At 46.6% G+C, this 17462-nt stretch overlaps 1 protein-coding gene and 1 pseudogene across 1 annotated transcript in view; both read right to left on the bottom strand.

The window, feature by feature from the left end:
* Positions 1–17462, bottom strand: part of Ac76E (adenylate cyclase type 2 Ac76E) — an 875452-nt gene that overhangs the window by 571287 nt on the left and 286703 nt on the right. The gene's annotated exons all lie outside the window — the stretch shown is intronic.
* On the bottom strand, positions 2592–2767 carry LOC126547492 (U2 spliceosomal RNA; annotated as a pseudogene).

Genomic DNA, 17462 nt, shown 5'->3' with positions numbered 1-17462 from the left:
TTCGCTTGAAGGCGGGCAAAGTGAAACAAGATCACGACATATAAATAGCTCCGCACCTAAACGCAGGCTAATTCACGCTCTGAAGCCGTGACTTAATACCTGCGGCACAAACAGCGGACTTACATTTGAAACCTCGGGCGCTTCCGTATTTTTCCCGGTAGCGAACTAAAGCCTGTCAGCAGTGGAACAAGCGCAACGACCGGAAAATTGAGAGGTCACGTCCTTGTACAGCTTTAGTCTGGTGGCATAACAGGCACTCAGGAAATTTCGGTCCGATAGATTTTACCGCTATTTCTCGCAAGAGTTCGTTGGAGCTGCGCACTAGCAGACTCTTCCTCAAGTTTGCATTTTGCGTCAGCCCTATACGTAGTCGCCTTTTTTTTTTCCGCTCAGTATTCTGCCTGTGTTCTACGAACACGGTAGTGTCAGGGGAAGCTTTCTCTTTTCTATTTTTCCCCTAGCGCCTTAGAACGAACAAATAATCCTGGCTTTAACAAGCTTTAATGTGAGCTTCTGTTCGCAAGCAAGGCTTAGAGGCTTAATGAAGGGAAGGCTTGCTTTGAAACGAATAAAAGCGACGAAATAAGCCAGCATTAAAGAGAAGGCGCTCGTCAAACTATTACTGATCAGCTAATTTCACCTTTGAAAAGGAAAGCAGGAAAACTGGGATCACCAGACGTTAAATAACAAGCCATTTCCGGAGGCGGTGCAAATTTCAGCACACTTGTTGCACACTTGTTAAACTACGGGAACCTACCCAGCCGTTGGTTGTCCTCTGATATACCGAAACAGTGAGGAATGAGAGCAGTTGCTGATGTCTATATTCTAATTTGGTTACGCTATAGCGCGTGCTCTTTCTGCACTGTATAGCACTTTCGTCTACTGCGGCATCCAAACTGTGCTGTGTTCTGCGTTTGTGCATACGGAGGGAAGGGGCCAAAGTTCTTAAGAATATTTCCTGTGTCTTTAGTTTTGGTCTGGCTTCTTGTGTAAATTCACATTGGAATGCAGTTAAGCAAATGTGACAAAACGATATATATTCGCAGAGTCGCGTGTAAAGTAGGCGATGTCCTCTGTAGCTCTTTATATGACTCTTTATCAATTATACTAACCAGCCGATGTGTCAATGACAGGCTTATGCGACATAATTGTAGTGTAATACGCATTCTCGAAGGACGGCTTTCAATGCAGCACAAAACATGCATTTGTTACATACTATTTGAAGAATTGTTATTTTGCACAGGCGATCGCGATCATATCAGGCGCGAGATAGCTGAGGCTGAAAAAAGTTTCCCAGAGGGGGGAGGAGGCGCATGTTTTAGTACCCCTTCCATATTCCTCACTAAAGAAGAGCTAGACTACTCTCTCTAGAACACATAGAGAAGGGTTCTTCGTGAGCTGTTTTTCATCTTGTCATTTCTTTATATTATATCCCATGCACCTGTGTGATGGCTGGAACAACGGCATACGGTGTATATATGTGTAGCACTAGTTTTTCACATTAGTTTGTTGGAAGCAGAATGCCATGGCGTTCGTCCCTGTGTCTGTGTCTACGCTGTTTTGGCGTTCTTGGTTTTAGGAATGCAATACCAACAATATTCTTGTATTACAAAATAGACTAGCAGTCATCAGCACTGGTCCTATCACTCAATTTAGACATGAGAGAAGTGAGAAAAAAAGGAGTACTTCAACTTCATGCAGCCAGTGGCGGCAGAAGCACGTGATTATGGCTTCCTAGACAGCGGAAAGCGCGAAGCTGATCTGAATTGTCGTTGCATGAGAGGTGGTCTTCTCGAGAAGCGACCACGTTGAATGGCCGCAATACACAAACTTTCTTTTATTCAACATTCGACCATCCACCTGTTAAGAACAGCTAACTTCCTCTGTGTATAAGGGAGAATGTTTTTTTTTTCAGCAAATCGTGACCCGAATTCTGCAAAAAGAATCAACTTCCCTCAAAAGCAATCTAATTTGGACGAGATTTGGCCGTCATTGCTCTCGTGGTCCGAGACGACCTCTGCGCTGGCACAGCACTAGCATCAGCTTCAGTCATGACATCGGACTAAGACTTGCCGTGAGGCCGCTATGCAGAAGGCCACGACCGTTTTTTTTTTTTTTTCCACGAGGCGCTTACATATTTTGCGAGGCCTGTCCAGAAATATTCCCGCATTTGTCCTCCATCCTCAACATGTACTACTAAGATGTATTTCACAATTTTCAACGCCAGGGCACTATCTGCACTAACGCCGCTTGCGAAGATGAGCAGAGATCTGCCCATCCGTTTGCGGTAAGGACCTTCCTACTTTATTTACCCGTTCAAACAGCATCACGAAGTGCGCATCCAACCCTCGCTTTAGACAAGCGATTGCTGCTACTTAGCTTCATCGCGACATACGAGTTACTCAAGGCAGTATGCGACGTGCGTGTATAAGTTTCCCGATCCTCGACCATCATGAATTACAGCTTTCAATTGAAAAGAGTTCAGCTTCGAGCAGCTGCTCAGTCTATATTTTACAGCGAAGCTGTATATGGCTAGGTCCTCGAGAAAATTGCCTGCGTCTATCGAGCCGTGTAGATCGAGAATTTCTCCCTACACGTAGGCCGATCCCCAAGAGAGTGAAATACCGGGCCGACCTGCGACGGAGGTGAAACAGGCGTTAAGCACTCCGTTAAGTTGCAAAAATAAGTTTAATATCTTAAGTCCAAATACAACCCGTATCCGATATTAAGCTGATACCAGATATACACTTTGATCCGCGTCGGCCATGTCTACGTTCGCACCGCCCTCTCTTTGTCGGCGTTCCAAGCACTTGCGTATCTCCTTTCCTTTCCTTCCGCTCTCCAGTGGTGGCGGTCCCGTAAGCGTGCTGCCTGCCAGGACCGCGAGGCGGAACGAAATGTGAACCGGCCATGTGGCCCCGATCTCGCAAACTTGGAACGTTTCACCGGAGCAACGGCCAGGTTTCAGGGGGAGTTTGTGGGGAAACAATTTTGTGTGGCCTGTGTTGTGCGTGATCGCTTGTGGTTTTCGAGTGATCTCACGACCACTACTGCACTGCAGAACGTGGACAAGCGCACAAACGCCTTGGCTACGATGAAGCAGTAAGATACCTCGGAGTGCGGCGAGGCGCGTGTCTGTTCTACGCGTCGCGATTCGTTAGTAAAAGTTGTCGTGCCGCGTTTTGCAACAATGCATGGGTACGTATGCCCCCCGGTGCCTCTTCCTGTTTCGAAGCTCGACGTCGTGGAGGAGCGACTGACTAGTCGCGCCTCGCCTTCCATTTGTGTGTATGCGGCGTTTGACGCACGGCAATGGACAGTTCGCCATTAAGGGGCACACATACACAGCTTCACTGGTCATCCCCATTCACAGAGTGGAATGACACTTATTATTTTTTTTTAGAGAGAAGGCGTATATGGCTAGGGCATTTCCATCGTCCGCGAACAACCCGCGAATAACTCGTTGGCGACCGTCTGCGCAATCTCGGCGCGAATGCGCTCGTGCCACTGCTCGCGCGTTCGTCGTCGTCGCCTCCTTGGCGACTTTGCCGCTCATTGCTTAAGGGGGGTACGCGCCATTCATTGGCGAGAGAAAATTATCGGGGTCATCATCATCATCAACAACAACAACAATAACAGCAACAACTATCATCATCAGCAATGGCTCGAGCATCGTTGTCTTCTTCCGCAGCTGGCTAGCTTGCGCCCCCAGGGGTGACCGCTCTAACGCGCTCGTGCCTATGCTCGCGCGTTCGTCATCGTCGTCTTCACAGCTGGCTCCGTTACCGCTCGTCATTCCAGCGTAGGATTTCATTTTCGTCAACCTGCTTCTTCCAAGCGCGACGTAGAGGACTTTATGAACGATCGCTTTGGAAGGATGCTCGATCAGGTCGGTGACGATAAAACTCCAGTCCTCGACATTGGCGACTTCAACGTGGATGTGTCACGGCCAGATGGAAATTGGCTGCCCTCGTTCATGCTCGAATGGTTCGGGGTATAGTGCTACCCCGATCCCAAAGTGCCAACGACCACGAGGCTCTCGTGTTTGGTCTTAATCTTCGCCAAGAACCTGTACATCATCGTCACCGAACCATTGGCCGTCTACCATAGCGACCACAAAGCCATAGTAACTTTCGTGAAATAATAAACAAAATCAAAATATTTATGTATCTCTGTGTTATACACTTCGATATACCATCTCTACGGCTTCGCTGGTTATCCACCTTCACAGAGTGGAATGGCCGCCGAATTTGTTTTTTAAACTCCCGTACCTGTTGTTGCCACTTGTAAATCATCCATCAAAATCCACTCTCAAACACGCACATACATAGAAGTCGTGCACCCTGGAAAGGTTCAGCTTGTTTTACCTTTATGTGATGCTGCGCACTACGATGACCCTTGCTTTACTCCGTTGAGTTCGTGTCTTGTCTCTTCGGCTCATTTGCAGCTACAACCTTCGGTCACTTTTGGCAGTTCTCGGAGTCAGCATTTTTTGAACCATGGTGAACTTAAAACTTCACGTCCCTGCCGCGAGTTACTTGCGTTCTGCACGAAACGTTCGCGTCGATTGTTTTACAGCGCTTACTGTTGTTACTTCCAGCGTACGTCACCAACGAGGCGTCGAGCCAACATGCTTGATTTGATATTAGTTGATCCGTCGACGAATGTTGTTGCCTTCCGCTTTACTCCTGCGGTAATGCATTGCAAGGTCTTGCCGGCGACGGTGACACTCGGAAGTATTAATTTTACAAGGTCCACAATGCTCACATGTGCAGATTTTTAATGCGATAGCATTATAAGCGGACTTCCCCTACTTTGGAGGTATCACATTAATCTGACGAAAAATGCGGGCCGATCCCAGTGGCTGTACTGTCTGAAAATGTGGGCCGATGCCGAAGGAAGTGCAGCCTAACAAAGCGCCTCAAAGCGCTAGCTGTCACAAAAAAATAATGCGAGAAACTGGCACATGACGCACGCGTCAAATGTTTCACACAGAGACTCTGGCACGAGGTAAACGTGTGTGCGACCGTGGAGTAATGGTTAGAGCGCTGGGCTGCTTTGCTGGAATACAGAGGTTCGATTCCAGCATGGGTCACGCATTTATTTACAGTATTAGAGACAAACTTCACTCACCTTGGAGGTATCTAACAGAAATATTAGATGTGTGTTACGAGAGCGCGTCGCAGTTCCTAGAGATATCGCAAGTTCGTACAGATACGAGGTATAAAAACGTGACTTTGATAAATGAGAGTGGTCAACCGTGACGCACGCACACGTAGGTGTCGAGACGTCACAATCCAAGTGTTCTATTTCCATACTTAGGAAGTTAGCAATAGTAAGTTATGGCCTATTTTATCTAACGTGAATGTCTAATATGCCTCTTACCAGCGAACGTTCTGACCGTATATCTAAGCCACGAAAACCACAGAAAATCTTTGATGGCGGACTTAATTGTATCATAGAAGCGACGGTTCACAGCCAGAGTGTAGCACACTTGAGCTATTGCATTCCAGGGCGTAAAAAAAGTGCCTGACGATTACCATACTCTATAATGCGAAATTTGAGCGCAGCTGAATACGTGTTTTCATTTCGCAATACATTGAGGGAAAGAATTTGAGATCGAAATCATTGCACCGACTGGAAGTGGGCCAATAGCCCGAGCGTCTTTGCAGAGTGAGGGGCAGTATGGGAACGCTGGCATGATGAGCGGCATCGGAGCCAGCTGCGGAAGACGACGAACGCGCGAGCAGTGGCACGAGCGCGTTCACTCGGTTACGCCGAGGGACGCTAAACCGAGAAACGGGCGCCTAAGAACTGCGCTCTAAAATTATGGTTGAATAATTTCATTCGTTTTTCCAGATCAGAATAGTATTACAAGTGAGCCGAATTTAATATGACGCCAAATAACTGGGTTATGCGCCACACAAGAAGTAATTATTAACTCTATCCTTTACTTTCTGGAAGAATTTTGGTGTCTGGGGCAACAGAGGCTTATATTGCAACTAGAAGCTTCTATACAGAGCATTTCCCGCCGTACAGATGGCCATGGGAGCTCCGACGTTGTCGTGCTGTTACATGTAAGCATGCTCGCGAAAGGAGACAACTGCGCTTGTAAAGTTGTAACAGTTGCCGCCAGGACCCGACAGCAGCTGCGTTTTCTCACCAAACGTGATGGATTCTGTGAGGCTTCGGTGAGTTTTTCAGTTGTAGTGCAGGTATATCCCAGGAAGCACCAATATATGTATTAAGGGGCAATACAGATTATCTTATACTATAGTCTATCTGAAGTAGGAATTGAGATTTTCCACAATATGTTTCACAGGTTTCCCGTTCACTTTAACGCACGTTTCTCTAAGCAATCCGACTCAAGAAAGAGGCCTTGTGCTTTATCGCACTTCCAGTTATGTATTACAATACGTCAGTCGTGAGCGAGGTGATGGTGCTGTTTAGTTCAGAGAGAGAGAGAGAAATAGAAAGGAAACACAGGAAGGTTAACCAAACGCACGTCCGGTTTGCTACCCTGCACTGGTAGGTGCTATCTGGATCTGCGCGATGCCTTTGGCATGGCTGGGCTTCATCGAATCAGCTAACTTTCATTGCCCCATCAACTCACTATTGTCGTGTAGTACGGATGTGTGCGAGCGGACGTCTGCAGGCGGAGCACTCAGCACGCGACCTTTTAAAGCGAAGCTTTCTTTGCCCCTTCTCCTCACTTTTCGGGCGCTGGCTGTTGGATGCTGGCTCTTGTCCTGGACGATTAGCCGGTACCGACATAGAGCGAATAAGCACTGGATATAGGGCAAACCAAGGCGGCGCGGGCTGATAGGTGATGCACGTAGGCGCAGACGGCCGGGAGCTCCAACGTAAACCAATTGTGGTCATGCGGTCATCATTTGTTCGCCATCATGCCATTACGCTGATTCCCTTGTTGGCATGCCTTCGCAATCGTTCCTCAGTCATCAGTGTGTCGTCACCACTGCGTTGTAATTTCGTCGTCATAACGCCGCTGTCGTCGTCATACCTTCGTCGTTTCTCCGCCTTTATGCCATTGTGATCATTATTCCATTCTCATGCCGTCGTCAGCATACCGTCACCTTCACTCTGTCATCCTCCTCGCGTTGTCATCGTGAATACGTTGTCATACAATCGTTCTCAGACATTCCATCGTCGTTATACCGTTTTCATTACGCTGTCATCATCGTACTATCGTCATCGTTACCGGATCGTCACGCCGTTGTTATCATGCCGTCGTGGTCTTTCCAGCGTCATCATACCATCGTGACATTGTCGTCATGCCATCGTCGTCATTGCCTCGTAGTGATTCCAGTGATCCTAGTGTGGTCATGCTGTGATAACACAGTCGTCGTCATGCCATTGTGGCCGTTTCGTTGTGGCCATTCCTTCATCATCATGCCAGGGATGCGCATGATCGAGTGCCATAAGCTTAAGTTGAGCAAGGCGTTTTCCGGTGAACATGTGTCAAACTTCATCGTTTGCTCTATGCTTGCAAATGGTCGCCGAACAAGAACAGCGTTCTTCGCAAACAGCAATGAAAGCCTCGCTTAAGTCGAGTCTTACAGAGCGTGGGGTCCGCATATATTTGTTTGCACAAATTCTTGTCTGAGTCTGTACAGTACAGCGGCGGTAAATGTAAATTTCGTTTCTGCGAGCCAAGATAGGGTGCGCGTCCTTTATTATTGCACCCCAAGGAAGACCATACCGATCAATATAGATAATGTTACGTATCAATTTCTCTCGCCAGCGCAATTTCGAGTGCGTAATAGCTTTAAAAAAATATTCTTGAGTTTTACGCACCAAAGCACCTCCAAAAAAGGCACACCTAAGCTGCTCCATATTGCTTTTTACCAGGCAAATGAGTACACAGACAAAATATTTGTCCTCTTAACGACAAGGTACATATTTAGTGCTAAACATTCCCGAATTCCCTGCTATGATTGTAAGTAAAAGTGCCAACTACTTTCTTCAATTTCATGGACGTCGTCCCGAGCTGGAGCTTTATATGCAGCCGACACTCCGCATGCAGCGGTAAATTGTTCTAAGACCTTTCGACTGTGAAGAAAGTGTGGTCGCTTATGCCCGGCCTGTCGGTCAGTTAGAAGTTGTAGTGTTAGACCGAACCCCTGGCGAACTGTTCATTGCAAGCGCCGGTACAACACTATGTGCACAGAGAAAAGGCATATATTATAAGAGGCAAATAAAAACAGCCAACCAGGAAAACCCACCGCAGTAAAATGCAGTAAGCGATGATGTCCGCAGAACAGCTGGAACGCTGCTGGACGTCTGTCAGATGCTTTTACAGCTTGAGACTCGATGGCCGAAGCAATATCGTCATTGTTTTTTTTTTTTTTTCGTTTGCATATGAAAAGATTAAACGACTAGCCTCGCAGTCGCTTCTGGTGCAGCACATCAAGAACGTGCTGGGCTAGGAGGCATGAGCCTACTATGAGGACCCGACCTGCTGCTGCCTTGCTTACTATAGAACTAATAGATAATACTTATCTCTATCGCTCCGCCACTTATACGTCTAAAATATGCCATACAATAGCGGGATAAGACCACGTGGACCACCACTGGCCGTGCGAACTGCAATGTGGGGACCACGTGACTCCCTCTTCGGCGCTCAACTTACATGAAAAATGCGATTATCCGCACTTAGAGCCAAGCCGTTACGGAACGCTATCTACATCCCCTTGGCTTTGTGTATATTAAGCTGGGAGTATACGCAATCATATCGTGACGTAGATAAGAGCCACTGCGCTCGTGCAAACACCGTGCGAGGTCGTGCTAACTAAGTTATCTTAGAAGCTTTGACAACATACGTATATCCCTTTGGCGGTAAATGGTAAATAATAGCTGCATGCTGTAAGGCTAATATGAGAAAGATAATAATGCCTCTGGATAACACGGTCGCAATGGACGATAAATTTTGTATCACATTTGCCTAAGCATACCTTGACCCGTTGTCGTGCTGCCTCTGCAGCAGGATAAGAAACTACGTAACACTAATATAGTACGGCTGTATACAAGTGCATCAAAGCAAAACGTTCGGACATATGAGCGGTAGCTGTCCACGGCAAAAACAGGTCCGCCAACTTGGCAGAGAAACGGAAACCGACGTTTTAAGACGGTGAATTAGCAGTACGTCCACCTCACACCATTTAAAAAATAAATAAAAGCTCATTGCAGGTCTGAGAATATCCACAGTGCACTTTATATCGAAGGCTGCATCGCTGAATTTGGTTATTAGTGTGGAAAAACTAAAAAAGAAGATCGAGCATAAATAACTGGAACTGATTATCTAAGTAAGTAAATAGGTGTCTGATCCTGCTGAACTATCCATGCAACTTTGTGGGTCACTGAAATGCATCGGACGAACAAGCAAGATCATGAAGATGCCATGTATGCTTAAGGCTTTAATGGTGTTTTTATTATCAGAGCCCGATGTAGTGATGTTGAATATTTTTGAGCAAGTAAGGGCAAACATTTTTAGTGGGTTGATCAGACTATATCTAGAAGTTTTCGTTTGGTTATGCTTTAGATGTTATGAAAATGCACAAACTTGCACTGGATAGCTTCCGTTTCTTTCGCTACTGTGGAAACCATACAAGGCCTCTAGACCTGCACCTGATGCGAGGCGAACACTGACAGCAGTGCAGACCGGTGGCAACGAGAAAGACTTATTCGGTGACGAATCATCCGACGCGTGCGCACCAATCAGAGAGCCCTCCGAAAGTAAGGAAGGTCTCCTCGGGGCCCCTCGTAAAGCGACGCGGCCAGCGCGTCACATGCAAACGGGAATTCCCGAGCACGGGTGCGTCCGATGGGCCAGATACGAACAACAACAACAAAAGAACACAAAAAAAAAAAAACGCGTCAGGATCCAAAAGAAAGCTAGTCGCTTTAAAAAAAAAAAACATATACGTATGTTGAACAATAATCACCGGCCTAGCTCACTCACGGGAAATGTACGCCTGCGTACAAAAGTGAATTTCTCTACTGCTGCTTCTATTACTTTCATTTTAAGCTTAAAACGGAGGTTTCACGCTCTCATTCGAGAAAAAACTTAGCAATGTTCTCGCGTACCAATACGGGCAAGTTCTTGTTTATTGCTACCCTTTCTGTTAGAAAAAAACTGGAATGAATGGCATCACCGTTCACTGCGGGTGTATAAGCCGATAAATAATCAGTAACATCAACTGCGGTTTCCTTTCACTGATAAGGAAGGAAAGTAGCGCCTTTTTCTTGCTTTTCTTGGGTCTCACGCAATATATAAGCTTTTTTAACGTGGCTTTCCAGCTGCATTTTATGTTCTATAATCGCACTAGTAGGTCCGTTAGCCAATTAATCTTTTTGCGGTTGCACCTGCAATGCATCTTTGAATTTTCGTTGATGGAGTGAAGAAAGAGTGTGAAATATGCTTATTGTCGCTACCAACACACGAGTCGTAGGCGGTACGCTGAGATGAACTCAAGCCTGCACGCTGCATGGTTCTTAAAGGTGTACAGGCGTCCGCTGGAAAGATCAGCATCGTGCCTCTGCTTACGCGTTTCTTTGTTGATATTCATTTTAGGGCTATGTACATGTTAACTTTTTAATTAAGGCGAAAGCCTCAGATGGCTCATGGGTCGAAAAATCCGACGACTGTCCGGCATTATGGCATAAAAATTCAAGCTCATGCGCCAGTAAGCCATCCATTTCTTTAGCAGTAAAAGAGCTCTGTTATCTCTGTTCACGTTGAATGGGCACCCTTCAAATAATCAGTGTGGCCGCAAAAGTGTCTGCGTGTGGTTTTTCGGTTTTGTTCATATTTTCTGAGAAATGTACACGTGTCTTATGACGTTTGATTATTATAAGGAAGCTTACGAGAACTGGAAATAAATATGCTGTTGAAAGTTAGTGCTGTCTGTTTGTCTAATTTGCCTTGCCGTGTCCCGTCATTCTGCCTACGTTACAAGAAAGTAGAAGTCACCAGACATACAAGCCCACGTAGCTACCCTCGTCAATCGAAGTGTTAAAATAAAAAAAAATATCATTCAGTGAACTGGCATATGTGTCTTTATGGCTTTCATAGACTTACTACGACCATTCTAACGTGCCATTAAACACGCAGAACCAGTGAAGATGTTTAGGCGACCGAAAAGGAGAACAAGAGAAAAGAATAGGAAGTAACAACGCATTCGAATGAGAATGTGAAAATAATTTAATGAATGCTTCGCGAGCGCGCAGGCTTTCGCATTAACCCTCTTTAGCGTATGCTGACATGACTGTCAGTTTTTTTTTTTTCGGAAATGATCAAGAATGCCATTCCACAAGCTCTACAGCGCACTTCACTATACAGTACATTCCCGTTAAATCGAACCTGGTTAAGCCGAATTTTCGAATACGAAGAACAATATGTCAACATTTGGTTAGTTTCTAATAGATACAATGCAAATAGGAGATCCGCCTAACAGGAACCACAAATTCGGTGATGTTACGTGATGTGATTGATGTTACGTGAGTGACGCTTCCAATTTAGCTCAGCTGGAGGCCTGTATCGGTAGACCACAAGGAGGCGACTCTGCTGACTACATGAAAAACAAATGGCGCTTCTGTTGGACATAAAAACAACTATGCCAGCGTTGATGGTGATGTGGAAGCCTGCAGAGTTAACACCATGCAAGCAATAGTTGAGGGAGTCTTCGAGGAGATTCTGCAGGCTGATAATGATGGGTCAGGGCACTGCTTAAGCGCCACAAGAACCACCGGTGTTCACACTTTACGCAGCTGATAACGCGCTGAATACGATGGGGAAATTTGTTCCAACAATATGAAAGCGATGAATAATTTTCGAGCAAGATGGGTGAAACGTCAGCATTTGACAGCGCACAGCTTTGCACATCATTGGCAAGCAACAATTACTCAAGAGATTAAACAAGATTGCACGCAGCAATACTTCTTCCTGTATCACGCAAATGCACTAAATGTCTCATTTATATCGAAATTTTGTTTTAATGCTATTTAGACATTATTGTTCGTTTCGCTAATATTGTTCGTTGCTGCAGGAGTAGTACATATCGAGCTTTGTAAATCACTTCTGATAGGATAAAGAAATCTTCCCGGTCCCCTCGAACTCTTCTCAACGGGTCGAGTCTACTATATTTCATACTAACTTATGTTGCCAATAGGCCCAGGGGCATTACTGTAGCGAACAGATCCCGATGCGAACTCAGATAGGCTTCCTCAACATGGTTGCTAGCCTGACAGGCTCCTTTTCATCGGCGTGTTTGCACGCAGTGCTAAACTTGACCATTAAAAGAAAACTTATCAATCTGCACAATTGCGTGTAACATGCGAATCAGTCACCACAATGCACAGTGAATAGGACTTCTAAAACTACCAATTAAGGTACCGCGGTCCAAAGGGCCTCCCGTATCCTTGTTCCGGATAAAATGATGAGGGGGCGAAGACTACCGTTAATTTGACCACACGACGTTGTGCGCAGTTTGGGAAGCCGGATCACAGCGGTGATAAACGAGCGGCATCGCAAAAGATCGATAACGGTAACGATTTGTGAGGCAGGTTCCCTCATTAGCGAATCCCCGCTGACGCAGCGTGCCGTCAGAAGCTGCGAACAGGGATTCACTTACGCAGTTTGGTTGTTTGCAGAGCAATCTAGAGGTATTATATATAATGGGTGAAGAAATCAGCGAGAAAGACCTAACTTAAAGGTGGAAGAGTAAGTTAATCAACTGAAGCACAAGAAAAAGATGTATGCTTCGCTGAATAGGCTTCCATAATATATATAGTAACACAGAGTACCGTCGACTAAAAGAGGACTTGAGATGAGGGCTGTAGGTGACTCCAAACAGTAGGCGTAAGAATAAAAAAAGAAATAAAAGGTGTAAGCCGCCACCGCTGAGCTTTCTGCTATTAGGTGATCGTTGCCTTTGCTTCCTTTCAGAGCCGTTCGATGTTCTACCAAGCAAAGCTCCAAAAAGAATACCGGTGAATTATTGCCTAGAGTTACGTTTTGCTTTCATCGATATGGCATGCATGGGTATAAGTTTTGAGCGTCGAAAATGGACCCGAATATTCTACCGAGCATACCCAGACAAGCAAGCAAAGTGAGATACCTGAATTGTAGCTCAGCCCCTGTCTGAAACGTTAACTCAAAAATATAATCACAAGATGTGAATAGCAAGCACAGGAGAATGCCAGCTGCACTCACCATGGTAGGTTAAGATATTTATCAAGAGCTTATGCATTTTATCGCAAATATACATGAGGCTATATTCTAAGGCCTTGACATTTCCGACTTCACACATACATTGGCTGTCACTTGACACTCCAGATAAAAATAAGTGGTTCAAATCTGCCGCGATTTTGATTCGCTAGCTCTGGAAAGTAACTTATTTAACAGGGAGAGGCGGGCTAGTTGGTGGTCGATATTAAAAAAAAAATATGGGGTTTTACGTGCCAAAACCAGTTTCTGATTATGAGGCACGCCGTAGTGGAGGACTCCGGAAATTTTGACTACCTGGGATTCTTTAACGTGCACGTAAATCTAAGTACACGGGTGCTTTCGCATTTCGCCCCCATCGAAATGCGGCCGCCGTGGCCAGGATTCGATCCCGCGACCTCGTGCTCAGCAGCACAAGTGGTCGATATTGGAATACATCATGTAACCACGCAAACAACAAAGGACAAAGAAGGAAACACACGGACAGGCGCGGAGCAGGGGTAGAAGGATTGGCGGGGGGTGGCAAATTGGCTGACCATTGTCGCCACTGTCGTAATTGCACGCCTAGGTTCCGCGACACTAAAGTCTTGAAGATGTTTGCGTCAAAACTGAGCCGAGAAATCTATGAAGCTTACTGTATAAAAATGCAATCTGCCAGCTGCGTAAGCAGCTTTTCGGTGTCACTGAGTGATAAAGAGTTCAATTATTTACATGTAAATTTATGTAACTCACGCCCGTAGGCCAATGTCAAGTGATGGTTGTCCGATGATTAGCAAGTGTGATTATGATACATGTATAAATGTGGGCTTTCCCGGAGTAAATCTCAGTTGAAGTTCCGCGCCTGTCCTGTGTGTTTCCTTCCTTGTCCTTTGTTGTTTGCGCGATTACATGATGCATTCCAATAGCTGTGGAAATCAGGGCTTGAAAGCAGAATATCCCTCTCCAGCGTAATGGTTGCTGGCGCAGTGCACTCTAGTATTGAGTAGGCATCCCTGAGGAGATTCAGGACTTCAACATTAGCGTGTTCACCCTGGTCGTCATGAAGGGCGTGCGCCCATCAGTGGCGAAACCATGATGTGTCGCCACCCTGGCTATGCTTTCCGCCCTCTATCATCGTTACGGGATGTTCGCATTGCCCTAGAAAGCGTGCAGTATCCCTGTGAACCACCCACAGGGGGCAAGCAGAAAAGGCAGACGGTGCGCGTACAGAGAAGCCTGCCTGCGAGCGAGGTGTGGTAATCATGCATGGCGTTTCGTCAATAATACATGGCCATAGCTCGGGTATAAATGGAACTGTTACTAAATGATGTGGATATACTGTGCGCGTCTGGAACACCGCGCACTTCACGCGATGAGCACTGATCAAGAACACACAAAAAAGCTTTTGCGCTTGTTGCTGCGTGTATTTCCTCGTGCGTTAGTCATTTTCTGCGTGTTCGTTCAGTGGTAGACACCGCTTTTACACGTAGGCACCCACAGTGGCTTTAATATTTCATCCGCGCCTTCCCGCTGGTCCAGTAGACCCAGAAAAAGTTTTTCGGAAAGAGTGCTTTTGGCGTGCTAGTTTGGTCTTCTTATTGAATATAACACACGATTTTGCCTTGAACAGCACGGATCGAGAGAAAGAGAGAAGAATTAATAGAGAAGCCAGGAAAGTTAACCACAGGAAAAGCGTCTGGTTGGCCACTCGAAGCTACAGAAGGCAGTAAAAATACGAGACAGAAAGGCAAGACGCAGTGAATTCGTGCACGTACGCCACCAGCAGCGCACACTGAAACGCGTTAGCGTAGGCCAGTCGAGCTCAAAAATCACAAAAGTGCCTTCCGTGGGCCGACAAGCTGAGCGAGCAGCGTCGGCACGGGCAACGCATGAACGTCTAGTCGCCCCAATGCATTGGAGAGTGATTGTCTCCGTAAGTAAAATCAAAGACAATGGCGCACTGAATGATCGATGTTTCCCTTCGCAGCTGCCGAACTCGCATGTAGCAATGTCGGCCATTCCAATGACTTTCGAACAAGCTATCGAGAAAGTAACTCCTAACCACAGTCTAGACAAAAGAGATGCCTCCCGTTGTAGCAGTCTTGGTGGAGGTCGGAGTAGTAGAAACGTGTAGCAGCCATCTATACATAGGCTTATCACTGCGCAATTCATATTTCAATACAGTTCAACTATCGGGATAGCGGTTACTATAATGTTACGGTTTCTTGACAAGTAAGCACTCTGAATAACTGAGCGTAGACAAGGATGTTCTGTAGGTGGACGAGTATGCACAGCCGTTTGTCAGACAGATTTTTTTTTTTGGGAGAGAATCCCAGAATCCCTCTTATGCATGGAATGATGGACATCCTCAACACCGCTAGAAAGTGGGGGAAAACATCAATAAAAAATAATAATCTTTGTTTGGGCTATTCAGTTAATGGCTACGAACGATTATGAAATGATGCAAACAAATCGGTGTGCGCACCTAAAACTACCTACCACCAACTCTTTTATATTTAGATCAGCTCACGACAACTATGCACTGATAGCGCAATACACGAGAATTAACAGATGCTATATTTGCAGTTCGGCTGCGGAATGTGTCTTTTTCTCCCCAAACACCATTTTTAATTTGCTAAGTGTATACGAAAACACACCGAGAGCCTTATTCTTGTCAAGCTCCCCGTTATTTGTCTATTTCTCACACTTCCTTACTTGTTCAGAACTCGATATGGCCTGCGGTGATTGAAATACCCATTACACCAAACACCATTATATTCACTTCGAAGTCACACACGCCGCCATAAGCCTGAAAAAATACGACGATAGAAATAGCTGAAGAAGTTTAGTCGCAGACGACATAGTAGCCCCATTTCCTACGATGCTCCGTTTATTTATTGTTTCAACAATCAACAACCCATTCCTAGCAACTTTGTCGAGTGTGTCCTCGGCCGTCCACTAAGTAAATGGATGCAACGTCGCAATAAATACGGCCGGGGTGCCTTCTTTGACGTTCGTACGCTTCCACCAAGGGAACGTAACACTGCCACGTGCAATTCCCGGTGCCGCCAGCGAACACGTCGATTACAGCGGGAAGGAGCGGTCAGATATGCCGTTTAATTAAAGCGCCAGACTGCGCCTGGACGCGTCGTTTCTTCGTCCGATCACAGCCTCCGATTCATTTCAGCCCGTCGCCGCGGCCAGCGGCGGGGAAATCAACATACTCTCACCCGCCACCTCACGTGAAAGTCGGAGGCACGAAGGTGCCTCCTTGTTTCGGCGCGAGCGAAACCAATTGAGGCATCACGGGTGGCCGTGCACTGTTATCGGAGCCGTGCTTCATCAACTGCGCCCCAGGCTCGCACGGCGACTTGCACGCCGAATGGCTTTTCCGGCCAGCTCGGCATCTTCCGATGGCCGGGGAGAGAGCGCGGCCGAGCGATGTTGACGGCGGCCCTTTCCACCTCGCTGTTCGGAACACGAAAGTCGACTCGGAAGGCGTGGAGGGATTTCCTTTCGCGGGCATAATGGCGGGCGCACAATCACGCGCGCGGGAAGCAAGCCCGGCGCTCGGCCTGCCTACGCCGAGAACAGCGCGCGTGTTCCTCCGGCCGTGAACGCCGAGTAGCTGCGCCAGAAGCGCGGAGGTAAACAGCGCCGCTCGAGTGCCGGGAGGCTGTTGGAGATATTTGTTTAAGCCGACCGACAAGCCCTACTTCTCAAAATCTCGAAGCGGCCCCTCGTCGCAGCACGCAAAATTCGACACGGCAATGGGAAGGAAGGCAGAGTGCGCAAGTGTCGCAGGTACGCACTCCTGCGTCCACAAATTTGCGCTTCTCTCCCTTCCGCTCTCCGGTGGCGCTGTGTTGACAGCGTCTGCTTTCCGTGAGCCAAGCTGACGCTCACATCTGCGGGTGAAGGTGGAGCATGTGGCTCCGGCTACTTTGTAACTCTCGTTGTTTCAGGCGACCAAATTAGGCCACCGTAAATAAATGGAATGTGTAGCGTCCCGCTCTGGTGTTTAAAAGCAATTTCATTCATTATATACGACTCCCTTTTTTGTTTTGTTCTTGTTCCTACTTTTAAGAAATAGCCTGGAGCATATAAAACGCCATTCGCTCTGCTCACACGGATTAGCTGACAGCTTGCGGACGTTACTCACACGACAAATCAATACGGCCAGTTACTTGATTAACCACTAATTTACTTTCCAATTGTTCACTTTGGGACACATATTGAA

The sequence above is a fragment of the Dermacentor andersoni genome, chromosome 1 (genome assembly GCF_023375885.2).
Source record: "Dermacentor andersoni chromosome 1, qqDerAnde1_hic_scaffold, whole genome shotgun sequence".
NCBI lineage: Eukaryota > Metazoa > Arthropoda > Arachnida > Ixodida > Ixodidae > Dermacentor > Dermacentor andersoni.
This window is presented reverse-complemented; position numbering and strand designations above follow the sequence as displayed.